General features: G+C 45.2%; 1 protein-coding gene and 1 long non-coding RNA gene across 2 annotated transcripts in view; one reads left to right on the top strand and one right to left on the bottom strand.

The window, feature by feature from the left end:
• mki67 (marker of proliferation Ki-67) overlaps positions 1-24,153 on the top strand; it is a 274,252-nt gene that overhangs the window by 198,005 nt on the left and 52,094 nt on the right.
• The window catches only part of LOC129703955 (uncharacterized), a 51,520-nt gene that overhangs the window by 22,213 nt on the left and 5,154 nt on the right, over positions 1-24,153 (bottom strand). Inside the window, exon 2 of the long non-coding RNA XR_008724661.1 lies at positions 13,849-13,993. This is a non-coding gene — a long non-coding RNA (uncharacterized LOC129703955). The remainder of the gene's footprint in view (positions 1-13,848; positions 13,994-24,153) is intronic.

Here is a 24,153-nt window from a genome sequence, read left to right as displayed (position 1 = left end):
TTAAACTATTATTCAGTCCCATGTTGAGCCCTGATTTATCCGCGTTTTTGCTATATTCTGGATATAGTTCTTGAAAACGGATTTGGAGATCACAGTACAAGATTGGCCCATGCCTGTTAACTCCGATGGAGGTGGCCTGGTAGCTTCTGGCAGCCTCCTCATTTAAGTGTGTCATGTTCAGGCAGAACTGCACGAAGAAGGTTCTTGACCCATAACGACACCCATTCCTTCTCTCCAGAAATGCTGCCTGACCCACTGAGTTATTCCAGCATTTTGTGTCAGAAAATTTGACAAAAAAAAACTTATAAATGTGTTATAATTTCAAGTGGTTTTTTTTGTTTGTAGTTGGAAAAAGGGAAAAGATATGATCTTAACATTTCCTGATTTTGCGAAGTCATACAAATTATGTTTTGCTCGGGGAAAATAATCAGAGTATTTTGAAAGTGTGCGTTCTCCTTTTGACGTATATTTCAATTTGATTCGAATTTAGAATCATCAAACCATGACATTAATAAAGGGAGTAAATGTTTGTGGAAACGATCTTTTTTTAAAGTAAGACTTTTGAGAAATCTAAAATGCATTAGAAATATACATTTAAATGCACTGTCTCTTGCCCAGAGTTGGTGAATTGAGGACCAGAGGACACATTTAAGGTGAAGGGGAAAATATTTCATAGGAATCTGAGGCATAACTTTTTCCCACACAAAGAGTAGTGGGTGTATGGAGCAAGCTGCCAGATGAGGTAGTTGAGGCAGGGACTATCCCAACATTTAAGAAACAGTTAGACTGATACATGGATAGGACAGGTTTGGAGGGATATTGACCAAAAGCAGGTAGTGTAGTTGGCACATGTTGGCGGTTGTGGGCAAGTTGGGCCAAAGCGCCCGTTTTCACACTGTATCACCCTATGACTACATTATACCTCCACCATGCACGAATGCTTCAAAATCAAGTGGTCGAGTTTTATTTCCATATACTCAAGGAATAGGCCATTCGGCCCTTTGAACCAGCACTGCCATTCAATATGATCATGGCTGCTCATTTAAAATCAGTACCCCTTTTCTATTTTTTTCCCCATATCCCTTGATTTCGCTTAAGTTACTCCACGTTTTTGTGTCTATCTAAGGAAATGCCAGATTAGAGCAGATTGAAGGCATTTGAGCAAATAAGATAGCTAGTATTGTGCAGATTGCTGCTCTTTGATTAAATTAGTGCTTCTTTTTTTGCTTGTCTAATAGTTTTTCTTAATTGGGTAATAATCATTAGATATCTGATTCAATCGCCATGTCTAATTACACTGATTATTTCCATTAATTAACAGGCATGAATAATGTCATGAATATTGCAGGTGTGTTTCCTGTGATGCATGATATATGCAAAACCTTAAATTAAATACGGGGTTGGAGAAGGGAAACAGGAACATGAATCCTAATAATTGTTAAGGATCAGAAGCACATGCAAGGATGTGTATGTGGATGACTGCTCCAAAAGCAGTTACATTTAAATTTCTGTGCCCATTACAATTAATTGTTAAAAATACAAAAGATATGCATTTATAGAACATTTTGTCATGCTACAGGGGAACCCTCATTTATTGATATATAATTAATAATTTAGCACATTACTAAATGATTTGACTTAGTAACCGCTATTCAGATCAACATGGTAGCCATGTTGTTCACAGAACAAAACCACAAAGAACAATGAGACTGATAACCTGGTTACACAGTTCTGTGAAATAGCAATTACACTTCTCAGTCCATTCAGTCCAAAGAGAAAACTAAACGTGACTGACCGGATATCAGGATGTTACGAAGAATGTGATTAAGCTGGAGGGTGCAGAAAAGACTCACAAGCATTCTTCCAGGACTGTTTTTCCCTGGAGAATAGGAAGCTGGGGGGTAAAATTATAGAGGTTGAAAAAATAATGAGCATAGTTAAGATGGTTAGACACACAGCTATCTGGAGGGTAGGAGAGTCCAAAACTGCAGAGCATAGATTTGAGATGAGAGGGGAAAGATTTAAAGGGGGCAAGAGAGGCAGGTTTTACACACAGAGGGTGGTGGGTATATGGTATGGGTTGTCAGAGGAAATGGCAGAGGTGTGTACAATTACAACATTTACACATTTGGTGTAGGAAGGAACTGCAGATGCTGGTTTAAAACAAAGATAGACACAAAATGCAGGAGTAACAGCGGGACAGGTAGCATCTCTGGAAAGGAATGGGTGAGTGTGAAGAAGGGTCTCGACCCGAAAAGTCACCCATTCCTTCTCTCCATATTCATAGATAGGTAAAGCTTATAGGGATATACGTCCAATGTAGGTAAATGGGACTAGCTCAGGAAGCACTCTGATCGGCGTAGGCAAGTTTGGCCGAATTGCCAGTTCCACGTTGTATAACTCAATTACAGGTGCACAACCTTTTATCCGAAATTCTGGAAACCGAAAAGCTCCGAAAACCGGACATTTTTTCCAGGATGTCGTCTGCACACCAAAGCTCGCGTTTGGCACCAAACTTGACCCGAAACGACCCACGGTCAACCCAGGTCTGTAATACTGTAGCGGCTGCCTCCTCCCCGGAAACCGGGGAGACACTTAAACATCTGTAAATCATTGCTTAAATGTTAGTCAGTTAGTTTGGAGGGCTTTTATGTGAAGAGGAAGGGGGGGGGGGGGGGGCGGGGGTGGGGGGGGGAAGGGGGTGAACTTTAATGCTTAGTCCCCTACCTGGTCGGAGAGGCGGGGAGCGGGCAATGCCTTACCGGGTCGCCGTGCGGCGCCGGTTGTAGCTCCGACCCCGGCGAACTTTACCCCTGGTTCCGCGGCGCTCCAAATCCAGCGCCGCCCGCGGCCGGACGCCCGCAGCCCCAGCGGCGATGGGGAGTTGCGCGCCACAGCGCTCCAGAGCTTACCACACGGCGCCCGAAGGCATTGCCCGCTCCCCGCTGGTATCCCAGCGCTCGCCGGCCCCAACATCGCGGAGTGCTGCGGGCGTCCGGAGCGGGCGCCCGCTGGATTTGGAGTGCCACGCAGCCAGGGGCAGAGTTCGCCAGGGTCGGAGCTCCAACCGGCGCCACCCGCGGCCGGACGCCCGCAGCCCCAGCACCGCGATGTTGGGAGTCGGCGGCCACAGTGCTCCGGAGCTTACTGCACGGCGACCCGGTAAGGCATTGCCCGCTCCCCGCCTCTACGACCAGGTAGGGGACTAAGAATTAATGTTTCCCCCTTCACCCCCCCCCACCACATAAAATCCCTCCAAACTAACTGACTAACATTTAAGCAATGATTTACAATGATTCCCCGGTCTCCGGGGAGGTGGCAGCCGCTCCAGACTTTTCAAGCCGCCCGTGCTACCTACCTAATCTACGCTAAAAATCTTCCATTCCGATATCCGAAAAATTCCGATATCCGAGAAGTGTCTGGTCCCAAGGCTTTAGGATAAAAGGTTGTGTACCTGTACTTTATTTTTCTTAAATATTGTTACATACATTTTGATATGTGATGGGGATATTCCCTTAGTAAATTTTGGAGCACTTTAAAGCTGGGAACCTGGTCATTATTCCTTTGCTAGTAGTGCATCATAGTAATATTCGGTAAATTTAGGCGTAGGTTTATTATTGTCAACTGTACTGAGGTACAATGAAAAGCTTTGTTTTGCATGCTATCCAATCGGCTCATACTATAATAAATGTATAGATAATACTATACATAAATAGAATTAAGTCAAATTCAAGTACAATAGGTAGTGCAAAGGGGAAGATGCAGAGTGCAGAATATAGTTCTCAGCATTGCAGTGCAACAGATCCATTGACACAGTCCAATGTCTGCAAAAGGGAGGTGATTCCCTAGCTTATGGAAGGACCGTTCAAAAGCTTGATGACAGAGGGAACAAGGCTGTTCCTGAGTCTGGCACCGCACGTTTTCAAGCTTCTGTACCTTCTGCCTGTCAGGAGCCAGAAGAAGAAATGACTGTGGTGCCACAAGTCTTTGATTGTGTTGACTGCTTTTCCATGGTGGTGTCAGTGGTGGGGAGTCTGGTCTGTGTGATGGACTAAATTACAATTCTCTCAGCTGTCCCAAATCAAGCCGTGATACAACCCCACAGTATGCTTTCTATATTGATAAGTTTGCAATTGTCAATGGAAACCTCAATGTCCAATGGAAAAAGAGGTGTTAATCGATTCAATGTGGTTGATTCATGACAGATCATTGATAATATTAATGCCAAGGAACGAAGCTCTCAACCATATCCACTTCAGCACCATTGATGCTGATTGGGGGCATATACACTATGCATTTTGAACTCAATAATTAGCTCCATTGTCAAGATGACATTGAGCTCTCAACCATGTTCTCCATGTCTTTCAGTGCTCCACCATTGATGCTATCTATTGGGGGCAAACTCAAACTATGCATTTTACGGATCCCTCAATTTTGAATTACGCTCCATTCAGCTCAACACATGACAAAGAGGGCAGAACACTAATTTGTCACTGCTGCAGCACAGGGGATGTTCAGGGGAGTGCTGGAAACTTACGTTTGGCAACGGCTTCAGTTCCATTGGAGGAGACGGGTGCATGGTGGAATATTGGGTTGGGGGAATCACACCATTGGGGGAGCAGACCCAACGGGTCTGCACTTGGTCTAGTATCTTGGTAATTCTGCAAGAATTTGGAGTGCTGCAGTTTCATGGACCCTGATCAACCTCTGGTAACTGCCAAAACTTGCAGTTTACATCTTAAGGAATTTACTTGAGTTAATACCTGAAAATGTTATTTATGCAATTCAGTCAGATTTATTTTCTATTTCAGATGATCAATGACGAAGGTGTTGTAGATGAAATTGAGATACCAAGATTTCAATATTTGTATGAGAACAGGAACAGGAACAGTCCTCTGGTTGTTATGGTAAGTATCGCTGATTATAACATGCATTTCTATGTGCATGGTAACATAGAAAAAAACAGAGTTATAGAGTGATACACCACGGACACAAGCCCTTTAGCCCACTGGATATGTGCCAATCATCAAGCACTTATCTCACTTCAATCTCCCCACTCGTCAACTCAACCTCCTTCCCAGACTGTAACACTCACCTACATACTAGGGGCAATTTACAGTGCCCAATTAACCTACCAGCCAACATGTCTGTGGAATGTGTGAGGAAAGCTATGTGGTCACATGGAGAACATGTAAACACCACTTGGCACTGGACTCTGGAGGATCTCTTGGTCTTATATGATTGTATTTTCTTAACAATATCAAACATGCAGAATAACCTGGAACAAACAAGAAATGTTGTCCAGTCTGAAGAAAGGTCTCGACCAGAAACGTCACCTATTCCTTTGCTCCAGAGATGCTGTCTGACCCGCTGAGTTACTCCAGCTTTTTGTGTCTATCTTCGGTTTAAACCAGCATCTGCAGTTCCTTCCTACACTTGAAATATTGTTCATTTGAGATGATTCCCATTTTTATCATTTTCATAAAAGCATTAGATAATTTGAAGGCTAATAACTTTTTGTCTACTTCTGTTGACAGCCAGAAATCAATGAGAAAAATCTTCAACAAAAGCTCCAATCAAACTTTCAGAAAAATATCGAGTGACTACATATTTCAGATTGTTACATATTTATTTTCAAAAATGTTCCTTGATTGGAAGATTTTAATGTTAACATTTAATATAGATGTGTTGTTACCTAGAGACGACTACATGGAAGTAGCTATATTTAAATCATTAATTAATAAATGTGTGAAACAGCCTGCCTGAAAAATCACTTTCCTACTTTCATATTTAATATTTATATTTTGGGATTGTTTACCACAAACAATTCATAGGGATCAAGTGTATTAACAGCAGGGATGTCATGAAGTTTAGCACTTAAAAAAACTTACAGTGATGTATGATCATTTTTTTAATATAAATCATGAAATAAAAATGCTGCATTCAAAACCAAATTAAAATCACCTCTTAAAAGTACTATTCATAGTTATTTCATAACATTCTGATTGATGATTACCCATGCTTCCATCTGTAACTTTAATCTGCCCATTCTCCATCTACACTTATCAGAAAAACAGTCAACATAATCAAGTAAAAAATCAAATGCAGCCCTGAATATGGATAAATGCAACTCTCTGAGGAAGAGAATTCTAAATACGTAGAGCCTTAATTCCTTAATGGTCAAAGTTTTATTCTATAATCATGTCTATATAGGAAGCAACAAAAATAAAAAGAGATACATCTAACAAGAGAAATTTAGATTGAACTAATCAAATTAAGATGTTTTTTAAGTTTTCAGAATTAGCAATTGGCCAAAGGTATGGAAACATTATCAAAATCCGCAAAATAGGACCAATAATAATGCTACAAATATGATGGCTTGCCAGGCTACTTCAGTGTACAACGACTATGAAGAGTCTGGAATCACAGATAGACCTGACAGGATAAGTATGGAGGCTCTTCTGCAGCATATTAATGAACCATAAGGGTTTCCATGACAAACCAGTAGTTTTTATGATCATTGTTACTAAGACCAGTTGTGGTGTACTTTTTCTCAAACTATTCGCTGAATTGAAATTAAACAGAAGCAGTGGTGGAATTTGAATTTAATTGAGTATTGGGTATTCAACAGCAAAGATGGCAACATGGCGGCAAAAAGCAAACAGCTCAGGATGCGGCTAGAGCAATAACACAGGGATCAGCGCTTTGGTTCTAGACATTTACAATCAAAATCAATAGCTGAGGGGTCCAAATATCACATTTCTCATAACACTTATAACATCAAACTAGGCCTTTAAGGTGAATGTAAAGGTGTTCTAGACAGGCTGAGTGTGAGAATATGGCAGATAAAAAAGGGGAGAAACGACAAATAATAAACAAACCAAGCCCATATCACACACACTTTTGTTTTCCTTTATGCTTCTTCTAGGAGTGGGGGATTTCCCACTCTTCATTTTTAAACTCCTACATTCTTTTTTCTACACTCTTACTCTCTAACTTAGTTATACTGCGTGGAAACAGGCCCTTCGGCCAACTTGCCAATGCCAACCAACATGCCCCATCTACATTAGCCCCACCTTCCTGCATTTGGTGCATATTCTTCTAAACCTATCCTATCAATGTACCTGTCCAAATGTTTTTTAAATATTGTGATAGTACCTGCCTCAACTACCTCCAATGGTAACTTGTACCATATACCTACCAACCTCAGGCTTTTATTAAATCTTGTCCCCCTCACCTTTAACTGACGGTATGTCCTCTGGTTCTTGATTTCTATAATCTGGGTAAGACTTTTTGCTCCCATTCACTCAATGAGCAGATAACTTTGTCTACAGCCTATCCCCATCATCACTTAACAAACTTATGTTGTTGCCTTCCCAGTTCTGACAATGGTTCTTCAATCTGAAACATAACCTTATTGTCCCCACAGATGCAGCCTGGCCTGCTGAATATTTCCAACATTTTCTCAGATTGCTTGCTAAATTGAGATTTTTTAAAATACAGATTATGAGAGGACTGGGTACAGTTCAATAGTATAATTTATTTGTTATCACATGTACTGAGATACAGTGAAATGCATGTTTTGTATGTTATCCATCAACTTCACACCATACATGAGTCTAATAAATCCTTTTCTGGGACAGCAGCAGAGTGCTGCCACATTCTGATGCCGTTTTGCAACTTCCAAGTCTCTGAAATATCCAATTTAAACCTAAAGAGACATATCATTCTTCGGAAGAAAACTTGCAACTAAAAATACAACCACAATCATTTGTAAATGGCAGCAGGCAAGTTCGAAAAAAGTGATTCAATAATTCTCAAACAGAGCAGTTGCTTCATCAACTTTGATGTGTCAGAAGGGCAAAACCTGAAAGCAGACGAAACTGTATATGCTGGAATCTTGAGCAAAAGACAAACTGCTGGAGGAACTCAACTTGATCAATCCAACTTGATAGTAAACAGAAATAATCTACTTGGCAGTCAATTAGATTATTAAGAGGTTAATAATTAGGAAACATCGACTAAAGTAAATTGGTAAAATATAAAACGGATTGAAGAATAAAAAACACCATTCACCATTATCTAAAAGGATAATTTCCCAGAAACCCTTATCATACTTAAATGTATTCTAGAAAAACTGTAATTTCCAAGGCCATGGAATTTATGAAAAGAGTTTATTCATGAATAGCTCCAGTTTGACAGGCATGGACTTGATGGCTCAAGTGGGGTATTTTCTGTATGATAACTTTCTATAATTCCACAGGGAAGAGATGGCTCAGAGAAGATTTGATGGGTGTGTTCTAAATCATGACTAGTTGTGAATGAATAAGTAAAAATTGTTACCATTGATAATAATAGGACCCAGGTAACATAAATAATTGAGTCTCAGAAGCAATATAAATCAATATTTTTTATATAGTTTGTGCTTTGAATTGTACTGTCTGACAAGTTGGGGGTAGTTCAAGTTATTATTAATTCAAAAATAAATTTAATACAAATGTGAAGAGAAAAACAATTCAGTACAGGTATTACAAAAACTGGAGAATGGAATGAAAGCCCTGTCCCATGGTACGAGTTCATTCCAAGAGCTCTCCCGAGTTTGCCTGATTCGAACTCGGAGATTTACGGTAATGGCCACTCGTCGGTACTCGGGGCTCTCGTGGACATTTTTCAACGTTGAAAAATCTTCACGAGTCTTCCCGTGCTTAAAGGCCTGTCCCACAGTACAAGTTAATTCCAAGATCTCTCCCAAGTTTTAAAAAAATCAAACTCGTGGTAAGCAAGGTTAGAATTACTTGGGGCCACACCCAAAACTTTATTAAGTCTTTTTACATGAGACGATCTACAGATCAGGTTGCAATAATTTAGATACTGGCAGAACTTGCAAAAAGGTGGATATCTGTCTGGCCATCTGTGAGCAATGTACATATTTCAGCTGTCTGTGGTTGGAAATATCAGCATCTTTATGTTAGATGGGCCTCAGTTCAGTCCAATACTGTGTTTCTGTGCCAGTTTCAACAAATCCAGGAAAGACTCCGTTTTCTAGAACAGCAAGAAACAGAGCTCAGCTTTGTCTCTTCCAAGAGTGGAGGAAGCATATAGTAATGGCAAAGTGGGAACATCAAGGCAAAGGAGGAGTCAGTGAGGAAGACATAAACAGCCTTATATATATGTAAGAGCATAGAAATGCAGAAACAGAAAGTCATTTAGAACCTCCAGCTTGTTCTGCCAAGTAAAAATATGCAAAAGAACAAAAAAAATCAGTGTTACAGAAAAAGAACTGGAGAAGGGAATTAATTTGATAGCTTTTACTCAGTTAATTCCATGTACCGAACCTTTCATCACATCTCTTAATGTCTTTCTGAAAAATCTCAGGTATAAAATCATAGTTGCAATCGCAGGAGAGTTCCAAACATCTGCCATTCCCTATGTATTGAAGTCTTTATGATCTCACTCCTGAAATATCTGTTTTTATATTTTGCAAAGGAGTTGGGTGTAAGACAATTCAAACTAATGACGGAGGTGATCGTCTGCAAAGAATGACCTTCAGCCACATCTAAATGAGGCATTATGGGGGGTCAAACAAGGGTAGGACATGCACTTAATGGTACAATTAATGGTAGGGCCTAAAGGATTCTTGAAAATTTACTCTCTATGACATTGAACTACTAGGAGAACCAGCGTTGGCTGCCTCACCAATAATCTTTCCTTCTTGGTGTTTTATTTGTAGGTGTATGTTTTTAGTGTTCTTTAGCTTGTTTTATGTAGGGGGTGGTTGGGGAAGGGTGCGGGAAACTTTTTCTAATCTCTTACCGCAACGGAGATGCAATTTTTTTCCATATCGTATCTCCGTCCGCACTGAGGCCCAACATCGAGGAGTTAGCGGCCTTTGTTGGAGATCGATTTTGAGAGCTCCACCGCGGTCACCTGAGGAATTACCATTGCGGAGTTCGCAATCCCTTTGCCAGGAGTCGACCTCTGAGCTCCAACCGTGGGTGCTTACGGACTTTAACATCTAAGATCCCGCAGTCTCTGGTCAGGGGCCGACTTCGGGAACCAAGCCGCAGGAGTTTCGACTGCCCTAATGCGGGAGTTTCGATCACCCCGATGCAGGAGTTTCGATTGCCCCGACGCGGATGGTTCGACTGCCCCGTATGCAGGAGAATAAAAAGGAAGAGATTGGACTTTTTTGCCTTCCATCACAGTGAGGAATGTGGGGAATCTGCTGTGGTGGCTGTTTATGTCAACTTTTATGTAGTTCTGTGCCTTGTTGCTTTTTTTTTTTGCATGGCTGTATGGTAATACGTGCACACGAGGACAGGAACAGGGAGATAGGGGATCTGAATGTGTGGCTGAGGGACTGGAGCAGGGGGCAAGGATTTAGATTTATAGACCACTGGGATCTCTTCTGGGGTAGGGGTGACCTGTACAAAAGGGACAGGTTACACCTTAACTGGAGGGGGACCGACATTCTGGCAGGCTAAACGTGTGCTAGGGCTACACGTGTGGGTTTAAACTAAATAGTGGGGGGGGGGGGGGGGGGGGGGGGGGGATGCACAAATTGGGAGTATAAAGATGGAGTTGAAGGAGAAGAGACTGCAGGAAACATTACAAAAGATTCTTGAAATAATGAGAAGGAAAGCTCGAGAATGGACAACAGAGTATGGTCAGGGCCAATTGCAAGTGGTGCGAGGGATGAATGCACAAAGTATAAGGAATAAAGTGCACGAGCTTGAGGCTCAGTTAGAAATTGGCAAATATGATGTTGTGGGAATTACAGAGACATGGCCCTGTTGGTGAGGAATGAAATTGTCCCTTGCAAGGGGTGACATTGAAACAGGAGATGTGGAGTCAGTATGGATAGAACTAAGGAATTGAAAGGGTAAAAAGACCATAATGGGACTAATCTCCAGGCCCCCAAACAGTAGCCTGGACATAGGGCGCAAGTTGAATCAGGAGTTAAAATTGGCATGTAGCAAAAGTAATGCTGTGGTTGTTATGGTAGACTGGGAAAATCAGGTTGGTACTGGACCCCAAGAAAGGGACTTTGCAGAGTGCCTTCGTGATGGATTCTAGAACAGCTTGTATTGGAGCCTATCAGGGAGAAGGCAATTCTGGATTTAGTGTTATGTAATGAACCGGATTTGATCAATTACCTCGAGGTTAATGAGCCAATAGGAGGCAGTGACCATAACATGGTCAGGTTTAATCTACAATTGGAGAGGGAGAAGGGTAGATCGGAGGTGTCAGTGTTGCAGTTGAATAAAGGGGACTATGGGGCCATGAGGGAGGAGCTGGCCAAAGTTGACTGGAAAGATACACTAGCAGGGAGGACAGTGGAACAAAAATGGCAGGTATTTCTAGGAATAATATAGAAGGTGCAGGATCAGTTCATTCCTAGGAGGAAGAAAGATTCCAAGGGGAGAAAGGGACGACCATGGCTGACAAGGGACGTCAGGGACAGTATAAAAATTAAAGCGAAGAAGTACAATGTAGCAAAGATGAGTGGGAAGCAAGAGGATAGGGTAACGTTTAAAGAACAACAGAAGATAACTAAAAAGATAATACGGGAAGAAAAGATGAAGTACGAAAGTAAGCAAGCCAAGAATATAAAGCAGGATGGTAAAAGCTTCTTTAGGTATGTGAAGAGGAAAAAATTAGTTAAGACCAAAGTTGGACCCTTGAAGACCGAAAAAGGTGAATTTATTATGGGGAACAAGGAAATGGCAAATGAGTTGAACAGGTACTTTGGATCCGTCTTCACTCTGGAGGACACAAACAATCTTCCTGATATAGTAGTGGCCAGAGGATATGGGGTGATGGAGGAACTGAAGGAAATCCACATTAGGCAGGAAATGGTGTTGGGTAGATTGATGGGACTGAAGACTGATAAATCCCCAGGGCCTGATGGTCTACATCCCAGGGTACTTAAAGAAGTGGCTCTAGAAATCGTGGATGCATTGGTGATAATTTTCCATTGTTCTATAGACTCAGTATCAGTTCCTGTGGATTGAAGGGTAGCTAATGTTATCCCACTTTTTAAGAAAGGCGGGAGAGAGAAAACAGGCAATTATAGACCAGTTCATCTGACATCGGTGGTGGAGAAGATGCTGGAGTCAATTATAAAAGATGAGATAGCCGCACATTTGGATAGCAGTAACATGATCAGTCCGAGTCAGCATGGATTTACAAAGGGGAAATCATGCTTGACTAATCTTCTGGAATTTTTTGAAGATGTAACTCGGAAAATGGACAAGGGAGAGCCAGTGGATGTAGTGTACCTGGACTTTCAGAAAGCATTTGATAACGTTCCACCTAGGAGATTATTGGGCAAATTTAGGGCACATGGTTTTGGGGGTAGAGTGCTGACATGGATAGAGAAGTGGTTGGCTGACAGGAAACAAAGAGTAGGGATTAACGGGTCCCTTTCAGAATGGTAGGTACCGCAAGGCTCGGTGCTGGGACCGCAGCTATTTACAATATACATCAATGATTTGGATGAAGGGATTCAAAGTAACATTAGCAAATTTGCAGATGACACAAAGCTGGGTGGCAGTGTGAACTGTGAGGAGGATGCTGAGAATGCAGGGTGACTTGGACAGGTTGGGGGAGTGGGCAGATGCAAGGCAGATTAAGTTTAAAGCGGATAAATGTGAGGTTATCCACTTTGGTAGCAACAACAAGAAGGCAGATTACTATCTAAATGGCGTCAAGTTGGGAAAAGGGAAAAGGGGAAGTACAACGGGATCTGGCGGTCCTTGTACATCAGTCTATGAAAGTAAGCATGCAGGCAGTGAAGAAAGTGAATGACATGTTGGCCTTTATAACAAGAGGAATCGAATATAGGAGCAAAGAGATCCTTCTGCAGTTGTACAGAGCCCTAGTGAGACCACACCTGGAGTATTGTGTGCAGTTTTGGTCCTCTAATTTGAGGAAGGACATTCTTGCTATTGAGTGAGTGCAGCATCGGTTTACAAGGTTAATTCCCGGGATGGCAGGACTGTCATATGCTGAGAGAATGGAGCAGCTGGGCTTGTAGACTCTGGAGTTTAGAAGGATGAGAGGGTATCTCATTGAAACATATAAGATTGTTAAGTGTTTGGACATGCTTTTTGGAGGCAGGAAACATGTTCCCGATGTTGGGGGTGTCCAGAACCAGGGGCTACAGTTTAAGAATAAGGAGTAAGCCATTTAGAACGGAGATGATGAAACATTTTTTCTCACAGAGAGTGATGAGTCTGTGGAACTCTCTTCCTCAGAGGGCGGTGGAGGCAGGTTCTCTGGATGCTTTCAAGAGAGAGCTAGATAGGGCTCTTAAAAATAGCGGTGTCTGGGGATATGGGGTGAAGGCAGGAACGGGGTGCTGATTGGGGATGATTAGCCATGAATGACGGTGCTGGCTCGAAGGGCCGAAAGGCCTACTCTTGCACCTATTGTCTATTGTAATTCACATTTCATTTTACCTTAATTGGTACATGTGACAATAAAAGATCTTTGAAACCTTTGAATTGTGATACACACTTTCTCATCATTTAGGGAAAACAGATTAATGTAGCTGAAGTCCAGGGCCCCTCCCACAGGAAGCTTTAATTGTTGAATTGAGACTTGCTGTGCTTTAATCAAAGCATCAGCTTTACATGGCATGTGAGAAGACAGAAATAAAGATCTCCATCTTATGGCAGTAAGGTCCTCTGAGAATTTTCCTTGGTGTTCAATCTAGTCCTCACCTTTACTCGCCCCTCACACCTTTTGCTGTCATTGTCATACAGGTCCCTAACTGCATCTCTGTTTCCCCTTTAGCATTCCTTTCCTGAGCATGCCCCCACACCAATCAATCATGCATCCAACCTCAAATTTCCTTCCTGCTCTTGATGTTGATGTTTTGATGTGTTGATGTTTTCTTGGTGCCTTTGACCCATTTTATTCCCAGTTCCATGTTCAATTGAAGATAGACACAAAATGCTGGAGTAAGTCAGCGGGCCAGGCAGCATCTCTGGAGAGAAGGAAAGGGTAACATTTCGGGTCAAGACCCTTCTTCAGATTCAATTCATGGATTGTATATCCTGAACTCAATTAAGAAACAAGGTATACTGAACTTAGTACTACAAAGAGACAAATTTCCAAAACAACAGAATGGCTATGTATGTTTATCTTGTCTGGATCATAATATCAATTAGTTCAATGCAGCATTCAAAAGGGAAATTATTCCAGGTGTGGTGTCACCAAATGTTCATAAAACTGTCCTACACATTTGCTGCACTGAAATTATATGCTCACACAACTATTTTTGCTGCCACTTTGTTCCAGTATCACATTAGGTATTATCTCTGAGATTGTTTATAGGAAGACAAAAGCACAGGGACAATGGATGGATTGACATGATATGGTAGTGAATTGGGGCTGAGAGATATAGTGTGCTTGTTGAACCTCACATCTTTGAACAGATCTGCTGAGATTACCTGAAACTGCCAATAAGCCTGTAACTGGTTGATTTCCAATCAAAGACTGAAAATCGGATTTCAGTTTAGCACAGGGGTAAGCCCAGGAACATCTGAGATACTCAGTAAGTCTGTACCATGTTAAACTTGACATAAGAATAGAAATTCCTTTAAAAAGAATGTGTTTGCTAGACAAAGATAGGTGCATTTTTTTTCTTTGATTATATTAATTTAAATGAAGTAAATAGTATAGATTTAGTAAATATAGTATAGATTCTTTGAAGGGAAGGCTGGAAAGGCATGAAGGCGACAGAGATTTAACTGATAGATTTAGATGAGGAAAAATAGGATGAGGCTTGTATTCAGCATGTATTATTGGCACGGGCTACCTAAAAAGATTTTTTTTCCAAACTGTCAAGTTACCTTCTGTGGGTTATGCAGCATCCCTGCAGTAAATGGGTATGTGTCAGTTCAGGTCTGCACCATTCTTCAAACTGATTGTAGCAGGTGTTGTGGAAGGAAAGAAAGCTGGAAGAGAGGAAGATGCAGGACAATGTCTGGCAAGTGATTGGTGGATACAGGCAGTAAGGTTTTTGATTGGCAGATGGTTGAAAAAGGGTCAGAGATGAAAATACAAAAAATGTGTGATAAAAAAGTGGAAGATGCATAAATTAAGCTGCTCAAAACAGGAACATAAGTGAAGGGGATAGAGCTTGGGGGAAAGGAGAAGTGGATGGGGTAGAGAAGAGGGGGGAAACCTAAAATCGGATAATTAATTGTTCATAATGTTAGCTTGTAAAATACCCAAGCGGAATTTGAGGTGCTGCTCGCAAATATGAGTTTGCGTGTGGTACACAAAAATGCTGGAGAAACTCAGCAAGTGCAGCAGCACCTATGGAGCGATGGAAATAGGCGACGTTTCGGGCCGAAACCCTTCTTCAGACTGAATTTGCGTGTGGCCTCACTTGGGCAATGGAAGAGACCGGAACTGCAGTTCACAGTCGAGATACAGGTGAAGAGACACCTGTGACAGCACAGCAGGGGAGGGATATCAAGTTTTCTATAAAGGACATCTTGTACATGCTAAAATGGAAACCCCCATCTTGAAACAGATGTGGTGCAGACAGAGACATTGAGGAATGTGGATCGCATCTTTGCAAGTGGTGCTATATTCAAATGTTTTTGGAACTTGGTGTTCATTTTTAGAACATTGTTTCGATTTGAGATTTGCAAAATCTACATTTTTTAAACATGTTGGAGTAACTCAGCGGATCAGGCAGCATTTCTGATGTTACTGAGTTACTCCAGCATTGTTTTTTTACGCAAAGGAACGTCTGAGGTTCCTTGTGCCTCCGTCGACATTTCTTTAATTTATATTTTCCCATTAAAATTCCTTCTACGTGCATACGATATGCTTAATCTATCTATCTATCTATCTATCTTATATATATAAAACTCAAATCAGTCCGCCTGCCGCCGTACGGCGTCCGCCGCGCGTTTCTTCCTTTGACGTTCCGCAACTCCGAAACCGGACGTAGGATCGCCGACGTCTTTTCCATTTCGGTAGAGATTTCGCTTTTCTTTCTAAGTATCCCCTCCTCGTTACATTTCGTCGTGTTTAAGTACGCTTTTTTAATCAAATCCTACACCCCACCCCCCCACCACCTCGATATTTCAAAAAGAAACTGGATTCTCATCCACACAAGCAGCTCCCTGTGAACGTTCCATCGTGTGATGTCACAATGCCCGATGCTCACAGATGGCCAATCGGAATGGATTCATTTACATATGCCTTTGCAGGAGCCCAGCCCATGGTGAACATTCCATCGTGTGATGTCACAATGCCCAATGCTCAAATACATTGTTGCCATATTGGGAGTACAGAGAATAGGCTGTGGGCCGAGGAGCTTTATTCAGCAGTTTCGTGACCCAGGTCACCAAACTACATGAAATTGTCACATATTGTGTAAAAATATTTATATAAATCACCGCTGAAACTCGATATGAATAAGACTTGCACATTTTTATTAAATTAGAGAAAACCGGAAAAATGTTGGGAGTACAGAGAAGGTTCTCCAGACTGATTCCTGGGATGTCAGGACTTTCATATGAAGAAAGACTGGATAGACTCGGCTTGTACACGCTAGAATTTAGAAGATTGAGGGGGGATCTTATAGAAAATTCTTAAGGGTTGTACAGGCTAGATGCAGGAAGATTGTTCCCGATGTTGGGGAAGTCCAGAACAAGGGATCACAGTTTAAGGATAAGGGGGAAATCTTTTAGGACCGAGATGAGGAAAACATTTTTCACACAGAGAATGGTGAATCCCTGGAATTCTGTGCCATGGAAGGTAGTTGAGGCCAGTTCATTGGCTATATTTAACAGGGAGTTAGATGTGGCCCGTGTGGCTAAAGGGATCAGGGGGTATGGAGAGAAGGCAGGTACAGGATACTGAGTTGGATGATCAGCCATGATCATATTGAATGGTGGTGCGGGCTCAAAGGTCCGAATGGCCTACTCCTGCACTTAATTTCTATGTTTCCCTCTCCCACCCCTCTCCCTCTCCCACCCATCTCTCTCTCCCCCACCCCCCTTCCCTCGCTACCGCCACCCCTTCCCCCCTACCCCTCTATCCCTCTTACACCACTCCCCCTACCCCTCCCTCCCCACTCTTCCACTTCTATCCCCTTACCCCATGCCTCTCCACCCACACCCCCACCCCTCTCTCTTCCCCTCCCTTCCCCACTCTCCCCCACCCCCATCCCCTACCCCTCTGTCCCTCTTCCACCACTCCCCGTCCCTCTTCTACCACTCCTGCTACCACTCTACTCCTCCCTCCCCACTCTTTCACTTCTCTCCCACTCTTTCACTTCTCTCCCACTCTCTCCTCCCCCTCTCCCCTCTCCTCACCCCTCTCCCATCCTTCTCTCTCTCCCCCCCCGTTCCCTGTCTACCCCACCCCCCCCTTCCCTCTCCCCCCCCCCCCCCCCCCCCCCCTATCCCTCTGCCCCTCTTCCATCACTCCCGCTACCCCTCTCCACCTCCCTCCCCACTCTTCCACTTCTCTCCCCCTTCCCCTCACTCTCCCTCCCCGACTCTTTCTTTCCCCCCCACACCTCTCCCCATCCCTCCCTCCTCCCCATCCCCCCTCCGCCACATCTCTCTCCCCCCTCTCACCCCCTACTGCGCTCTCCTTTCCCTCCCAAATCTATCCCGTTTCCTCCTCCTCCCTCCCCTCTTCACACCTCACGCCCCCCCCCCGCAAACGCTGTTGGGGAAACAGACATTTCGTCGTGTTTAAGTACGCTTTTTTAATCAAATCCTACACCCCCCCCCCCCCCACCACCTCAATATTTCAAAAAGAAACTGGATTCTCACCCACACAAGCAGCCCCCTGTGAACGTTCCATCGTGTGATGTCACAATGCCCGATGCTCACAGATGGCCAATCGGAATGGATTCATTTACATATGCCTTTGCAGGAGCCCAGCCCATGGTGAACATTCCATCGTGTGATGTCACAATGCCCAATGCTCAAATACATTGTTGCCATAGAGAACGCTCAGCGATTATTCAAATTCTTCACTAACTGTCATTTCTGATTTGCTTGTGAAGTGAAAAGTCCTGAATTGCATTTGTCTGATGCAGGAAGATTGTTCCAGATGTTGGGGAAGTCCAGGACACGCGGGACACAGTTTAAGGATAAAGGGGAAATCCTTTAGTACTGAGATGAGGGAAACATTTTTCACACAGATAGTGGTGAGTCTCTGGAACTCTCTGCCACAGAAGGTAGTTGAGGCCAGTTCATTGGCTATATTTAAGAGGGAGTTAGATGTGGCCCTTGTGGCTAAAGGGATCAGGGGGTATGGAGAGGGGGGGAGCTGTGAGGAGGATGCTAGGAGACTGCAAGGTGACTTGGATAGGCTGGGTGAGTGGGCAAATGTTTGGCAGATGCAGTATAATGTGGATAAATGTGATGTTATCCATTTTGGTGACAAAAACGGGAAAGCAGACTATTATCTAAATGGTGGCCGATTGGGAAAGGGGGAGATGCAGCGAGACCTGGGTGTCATGGTACACCAGTCATTGAAGGTAGGCATGCAGGTGCAGCAGGCAGTAAAGAAAGCGAATGGTATGTTAGCTTTCATTGCAAAAGGATTTGAGTATAGGAGCAGGGAGGTTCTACTGCAGTTGTACAGGGTCTTGGTGAGACCACACCTGGAGTATTGCGTACAGTTTTGGTCTCCAAATCTGAGGAATGACATTATTGCCATAGAGGGAGTGCAGAGAAGGTTCACCAGACTGATTCCTGGGATGTCAGGACTGTCTTATGAAGAAAGACTGGATAGACTTGGTTTATACTCTCTAGAATTTAGGAGATTGAGAGGGGATCTTATAGAAACTTACAAAATTCTTAAGGGGTTGGACAGGCTAGATGCAGGAAGATTGTTCCCGATGTTGGGAAGTCCAGGACAAGGGGGTCACAGCTTAAGGATAAGGGGGAAATCCTTTAAACCGAGATGAGAAAAACTTTTTTCACACAGAGAGTGGTGAATCTCTGGAACTCTCTGCCACAGAGAGTAGTTGAGGCCCAGTTCATTGGCTATATTTAATAGGGAGTTAGATGTGGCCCTTGTGGCTAAGGGGATCAGGGGTATGGAGAGAAGGCAGGTACGGGATACTGAGTTGGATGATCAGCCATGATCATATTGAATGGCGGTGCAGGCTCGAAGGGCCGAATGGCCTACTCCTGCACCTAATTTCTATGTTTCTATCAGCCGTGATCATATTGAATGGAGAATGGTGCAGGCTCGAAGGGCCGAATGGCCTACTACTGCACTTAATTTCTATGTTTCTATGTGTCCCTCTCCCCCCCCTCCCCCTCTCCCACCCATCTCCCTCTGCCCACCCATCTCTCTCCCCCACCCCCCTTCCCTCTCTACCACCACCCCCCCCCCTCTCTACCACCACCCCCCTTCCCCCTATCCCTCTGTCCCTCTTCTACCACTCCCGCTACCCCTCTACCCCCTCCTCCCTCCCCCCCACTCTCTCCCACTTCTCTCCCACTCTCTCCTCCCCCACTCCTCCCCCCTCTCCCATCCCCCTCTCTCCCCCCCCCCCTCCCTCTCTACCCCACCCCCTACCTTCTCTCCCCCCCACACCCTTCCCCTATCCCTCTGTCCCTCTTCCATCACTCCCGCTACCCCTCTCCTCCTCCCTCCCCACTCTTTCCCCCCTTTCCCCCTTCCCCCACCCCCCTCCCCCATCCCTCCCCCAAAGCTCTCTCCCCATCCCTCACCCCCTACCCCGCTCTCCTTTCCCTCCCAAATCTATCCCGTTTCCTCCTCCTCCCCCTCCCCTCCCCTCTCACCCCCCCCCTCATATAAAACTCAAATCAGTCCGCCTGCCGCCGTACGGCGTCCGCCGCGTTTTCTTCCTTTGACGCTCCGCAACTCCGAAACCGGACGCAGAATCGCCGACGTCTTTTCCATTTCGGTAGAGATTTCGCTTTTCTTTCTAAGTATCCGCTCCTCGTTACATTTCGTCGTGTTTAAGTACGCTTTTTTAATCAAATCCTACAACCCCCCCCCCCCCCCCCCCCCCCCCCCACCAATATTTTTCAAAAAGAAACTGGATTTCTCATCCCACACAAGCAGCCCCCTGTGAACGTTCCATCGTGTGATGTCACAATGCCCGATGCTCACAGATGGCCAATCGGAATGGATTCATTTACATATGCCTTTGCAGGAGCCACAGCCCCGGTGAACATTCCATCGTGTGATGTCACAATGCCCAATGCTCAAATACATTGTTGCCATAGAGAACGCTCAGCGATTATTCAAATTCTTCACTAACTGTCATTTCTGATTTGCTTGTGAAGTGAAAAGTCCTGAATTGCATTTGTCTGATGCAGGAAGATTGTTCCAGATGTTGGGGAAGTCCAGGACACGCGGGACACAGTTTAAGGATAAAGGGGAAATCCTTTAGTACTGAGATGAGGGAAACATTTTTCACACAGATAGTGGTGAGTCTCTGGAACTCTCTGCCACAGAAGGTAGTGGAGGCCAGTTCATTGGCTATATTTAAGAGGGAGTTAGATGTGGCCCTTGTGGCTAAAGGGATCAGGGGGTATGGAGAGGGGGGGGAGCTGTGAGGAGGCTGCTAGGAGACTGCAAGGTGACTTGGATAGGCTGGGTGAGTGGGCAAATGTTTGGCAGATGCAGTATAATGTGGATAAATGTGATGTTATCCATTTTGGTGACAAAACGGGGGAAAGCAGACTATTATCTAAATGGTGGCCGATTGGGAAAGGGGGAGATGCAGCGAGACCTGGGTGTCATGGTACACCAGTCATTGAAGGTAGGCATGCAGGTGCAGCAGGCAGTAAAGAAAGCGAATGGTATGTTAGCTTTCATTGCAAAAGGATTTGAGTATAGGAGCAGGGAGGTTCTACTGCAGTTGTACAGGGTCTTGGTGAGACCACACCTGGAGTATTGCGTACAGTTTTGGTCTCCAAATCTGAGGAAGGACATTATTGCCATAGAGGGAGTGCAGAGACGGTTCACCAGACTGATTCCTGGGATGTCAGGACTGTCTTATGAAGAAAGACTGGATAGACTTGGTTTATACTCTCTAGAATTTAAGAGACTGAGAGGGGATCTTATAGAAACTTACAAAATTCTTAAGGGGTTGGACAGGCTAGATGCAGGAAGATTGTTCCCGATGTTAGGGAAGTCCAGGACAAGGGGTCACAGCTTAAGGATAAGGGGGAAATCTTTTGTGACCGAGATGAGAAGAACTTTTTTCACACAGAGAATGGCGAATCTCTGGAACTCTCTGCCACAGAGAGTAATTGAGGCCAGTTGATTGGCTATATTTAAGAGGGAGTTAGATGTGGCCCTTGTGGCTAAGGGGATCAGGGGTATGGAGAGAAGGCAGGTACGGCATACTGAGTTGGATGATCAGCCATGATCATATTGAATGGCGGTGCAGGCTCGAAGGGCCGAATGGCCTACTCCTGCACCTAATTTCTATGTTTCTATGTTTCTATCAGCCGTGATCATATTGAATGGAGAATGGTGCAGGCTCGAAGGGCCGAATGGCCTACTACTGCACTTAATTTCTATGTTTCTATGTGTCCCTCTCCTCACCCCTCTCCCTCTTCCGCCCATCTCTCTCTCCCCCACCCCCCTTCCCTCTCTACCACCACCCCCTTCCTCCTACCCCTCTGTCCCTCTTCTACCACTCCCGCTACCCCTCTACCCCTCCCTCCCTCCCCAGTCTTCCACTTCTCTCCCACTCTCTCCTCCCCCTCTCCTCACCCCTCTCTCCCATCCCTCTCTCCCCCACCCCTTCCCTCTCTACCCCCACCCCCTACCTTCCTCCCCCCCACCCTTCCCCTATCCCTCTGTCCCTCTTCCATCACTCCCGCTACCCCTCTCCTCCTCCCTCCCCACTCTTTCCCCTCTTTCCCCCCCCCCCCTCCCCCATCCCCCCCCCCCCCAAAGCTCTCTCCCCATCCCTCACCCCCCCTACCCCGCTCTCCTTTCCCTCCCAAATCTATCCCCGTTTCCTCCTCCTCCCTCCCTCTCTCTCCTCACCCCCCCCCCAAACGCGCCGTTGGGGAAACAGACCATAGAGGGAGTACAGAGAAGGTTCAACAGACTGATTCCTGGGATGTCAGGACTTTCAAATGCAGAAAGACTGGATAGACTCGGCTTGTACTCGCTAGAATTTAGAAGATTGAGGGGGGGTTCTTATAAAGACTTACAAAATTCTTAAGGGGTTGACAGGCTAGATGCAGGAAGATTGTTCCAGATGTTGGGGAAGTCCAGAACAGGGGGGTCACAGTTTAAGGATAAGGGGGAAATCCTTTATGACCAAGATGAGAAAAACATTTTTCACACAGAGAGTGGTGAATCTGTGGAATTCTCTGCCACAGAAGGTAGTTGAGGCCACAGTTCATTGGCTATATTTAAGAGGCAGTTAGATGTGGCCCTTGTGGATAAAGGGATCAGGGGGTATGGAGAGAAGGCAGGTACAGGATACTGAGTTGGATGATCATCCTTGATCATATTGAATGGTGGTGCAGGCTCGAAGGGCCGAATGGCCTACTACTGCACTTAATTTCTATGTTTCCCTCTCCTCACCCCTCTCCTTCACCCCTCTCCCTCACCCCTCTCCCTCTCTCCCTCACCCCCCTTCCCCTCCCTCCCCCCCTCCCTCTCTCCTCCGCCCCCCCCCCTCCCCTCCTACCCCCTCCTCCCTCTCACTCCCCACTCTTTCCCGTCTCTCCCTCCCTCCCCCTCCCCCCCTCCCCTCCCTCCCCATCCCCCCCTCCCCCCCATCTCTCTCCCCATCCCCCTCTCTCTCACCCCCCTCCCCCCTCTCCTTTCCCCCTCCCAAATCTGTCCCCCTCGTTTCCTCCTCCTCCTCTCCCCTCCCTCCCCTCCTCTCACCCACCCCCCCCCCCCCCCCCCACCTGTGAGTTTGGGGGGTGGTTAATATGAGTGCACCCCCCCCCCCCCCCCCCCCCCCCCCCGCTGTTGGGGGAAAACAGACCCCCCCCCCTGCACTTGGTCTAGTAATATATAAAACTCACATCAGTCCGCCTGCCTGCAGTACGGATCCCTTCCTGCCTTTCGATTCGTTCCCGCCGTGCGATGTCACAATGCCCGATGCTCGCGGACGTCCAATCGGAATGGATCCATTTGCATGTACGGCTCCCGGCCGCGTTTCTTCCTTTGATTCTCCGCAACTCCGAAACCGGACGCAGAATCGCCGACGTCTTTTCCATTTCGGTAGAGATTTCGCTTTTCTTTCTAAGTATCCGCTCCTCATTACATTTCGTCGTGTTTAAGTACACTTTCTTAATCAAATCCTACATCCCCCCCCCCCCCCCCCCCCCCCCCCCCCCACCTCAATATTTCAAAAAAGAAACTGGATTCTCACCCACACAAGCAGCCCCCTGTGAACGTTCCATCGTGTGATGTCACAATGCCCGATGCTCACAGATGGCCAATCGGAATGGATTCATTTACATATGCCTTTGCAGGAGCCACAGCCCATGGTGAACGTTCCATCGTGTGATGTCACAATGCCCAATGTTCAAATACATTGTTGCCATAGAGAACGCTCAGCGATTATTCAAATTCTTCACTAACTGTCATTCTGTCAGAGTTTTCTCCGAGCCAGGCTTAATAGCCTGATGGCTGTGGGGAAGTAGGTATTCCTGAACCTGGTTGTTGCAGTCTTCAGGCTCCTGTACCTTCTACCTGAAGGTAGCAGGGAGATGAATGTGTGGCCAGGATGGTGTGGGTCTTTGATGATAAGGGGGAAATCCTTTAAAACCGAGATGAGAAGAACATTTTTCACACAGAGAGTGGTGAATCTCTGGAACTCTCTGCCACAGAAGGTAGTTGAGGCCAGTTCATTGGCTATATTTAAGAGGGAGTTAGATGTGGCCCTTGTGGCTAAAGGGATCAGGGGGTATGGAGAGAAGGCAGGTACGGGATACTGAGTTGGATGATCAGCCGTGATCATATTGAATGGCGGTGCAGACTCGAAGGGCCGAATGGCCTACTCCTGCACTTAATTTCTATGTTTCTATGTGTCCCTCTCTCTCTCTCCCTCTGCCACCCATCCCTCTCTCCCCCACCCCCTTCCCTCTCTACCCCACCCCCTTCCCCTACCACTCTGTCCCTCTTCCACCAGTC

Source organism: Leucoraja erinacea, chromosome 15 (genome assembly GCF_028641065.1).
Source record: "Leucoraja erinacea ecotype New England chromosome 15, Leri_hhj_1, whole genome shotgun sequence".
Lineage (NCBI taxonomy): Eukaryota > Metazoa > Chordata > Chondrichthyes > Rajiformes > Rajidae > Leucoraja > Leucoraja erinaceus.
Note: the sequence above shows the minus strand (reverse complement) of the source record. Positions and strands in the feature narration are given on the sequence as shown.